This window comes from Musca autumnalis, unplaced genomic scaffold (genome assembly GCF_047663935.1).
Source record: "Musca autumnalis isolate F117 unplaced genomic scaffold, ASM4766393v1 scaffold_3, whole genome shotgun sequence".
NCBI lineage: Eukaryota > Metazoa > Arthropoda > Insecta > Diptera > Muscidae > Musca > Musca autumnalis.
In genome coordinates, this window is record NW_027411866.1 from 42560665 (window position 1) to 42562950 (window position 2286).

The following is a 2286-nucleotide window of genomic DNA, read 5'->3' on the forward strand; positions in this document are numbered from 1 at the left end:
TCGGGCGAACATACATATGGGAGCTATATCCAAATCTGAACCGATTTTGATATAATTTGGCACATTTATTTTTAGACCAAATTCAGTCACACATTCAAAATTTCATCAAAATTGGACGTATATAGCGTGCTTGGTGCAGCAAATACGTGAAATCGGGCGAAAATATATATGGGAGCTATATCCAAGTCTGAACCGATTTTCACCAAAAGCAATAGCGTTCTTCCTATGGCTAAAAAAGTTGTAGTCCCCAATTTTCAGCTGAATCGGACAAAAAATTTGACCTGTACGTTGCGAACAAAAATACATGGACAGACAGACAGACAGACAGACGGACGGACATGCATAAATCGACTCAGAAAGTGATTATATGTATATCCCCAAAAGGAACTATGGGTCTATTTCGTTTCCTTTCGTATGTTACATACAAATGCACAAAGACATAATTTCCTTACCACTGTGTGGTGTAGGGTATAAAAAGGGTCACGCACAAAACTTTTTTTGAAAAAATACTATGAAATTAATAAAATAAATTTTATCAAAAAATGATTTTCTATGGAACGAATGAATGACCTTTTGCCTATTATTAACTATAATAACTTTTATTCCATTTAAATATTGAAAAAGCTCCCGCACAAACCACTTTTAATTGATATTATATATGAAATAATATTATATATTAAATGATATATATGCATGGTGATAAATTTAGTGAGAGACTAAAGGTTGTGCCATTTTGGTTATTTCGTGTGCCTCCAAAGCTTATTTTCAGTTATATACATATAGAAAATTTTTCAAATGAATTTGTGTGTGAGCTGTTTTTTGTTGTATCACCTTATAATTAAGATTTTATCTAATCATAGGTAAAAACTCCTCAAAATAGCATAACCCTAATGTACATTGTACATATATATGTACCTTCATTTCAATTGTTATCGTTATCGAATAAAGTGATCAGATATAGTTTTTATAGATTAAATAAAACAAATATGCTGAATAATAATTTAGTTTGTATTTTTGCTTCAAGCGTATTAATTGTGTTATTATAGGGGTTTCATAAATTTTGAATTATCATGTATCGCAAGTGGAGGGATGGACCAATGTACGACAAAGCAACACGCATAGATGGCAAGGTGGTACTGATAACTGGCTGTAATACCGGCATTGGCAAAGAAACTGCCTTAGAATTGGCTAAACGTGGAGGCCACATTTACATGGCCTGTCGAAACTATGAAAAATGTGAAGAAGCACGCAAAGAAATTATTGAACAAAGTGGAAATACAAATGTCTTCAATCGTAGCTTAGATTTGTCATCGCTGCAATCGGTAAGAGATTTTGCAGAAACATTTACCCAAGAAGTAGAACGTTTGGATATTTTAATTAACAATGCTGGTATTATGTCCACACCCCTCGGCTATACTGTTGATGGTTATGAACAACAATTTGCCGTTAATCATTTGGGACCATTCTTGCTAACCAATCTTTTACTGGATAAACTTAAAACCTCGACGCCTAGCCGAATTGTGGTTGTCGCATCAATGGCTCATCGCATGGGAAAAATCAAAAAGGATGATTTGCACAGCAAGAAAAGTTACGACAAATTCGATGCTTATTGTCAGAGTAAATTGGCCAATGTATTGTTTACTCGCCACATGGCTAAAATGTTACAGGGAACTGGCGTCACAATAAATTGCCTACATCCTGGTTCGATACAAACCGATATTGCACGTCATGATCCTGTTGTTAAGGGCGCGTTTTCCATGTTTGGTGCGTTACTCTTGCGTACTGCTAAAGGTGGCGCCCAAACAACAATTTTTGCAGCCATTGATCCAGACATAGAAGGTGAAACGGGTCAATATTATCATAATATGAAACCGGGAAAATTATCCAAGAGAGCGTTAGATGATGAAATGGCGGAATGGTTGTGGAAGGAAAGTGAAAAAATGGTAGGATTAAAGTGAATGTGTTGGAAAGAGTACAGATTCTAAGGAAAATTATATGTAAATGCTTGAATTAAATATATCAATAAATATTACTTGCTTTTTCTAAAGGTAAATTAGTTGTTGTTGTAGCAGAATGAGTACAGAAATACATTAGAAAAGTTTCCATGGTGCCATTGTGAGTCAGAGAGTCATGATGCACATGAGAAACCCTAACCTCTCAACTTAGTCTCTCACCGGTAAACTGGCAATTGACTTGGGATTTTGTAACTTTTTTGCCATTACTTGTATAGCAGATACAGCTCGTGGTTTATACGACGTCGACGTCGTAGATCTTTCGAAGAACCGT

At 35.2% G+C, this 2286-nt stretch overlaps 1 pseudogene; it reads left to right on the plus strand.

The window, feature by feature from the left end:
• The first annotated feature begins 1041 nt into the window (after nucleotides 1–1041).
• LOC141397833 (retinol dehydrogenase 13 pseudogene) lies at nucleotides 1042–2053 on the plus strand (annotated as a pseudogene).
• Nucleotides 2054–2286: the final 233 nt, after the last annotated feature.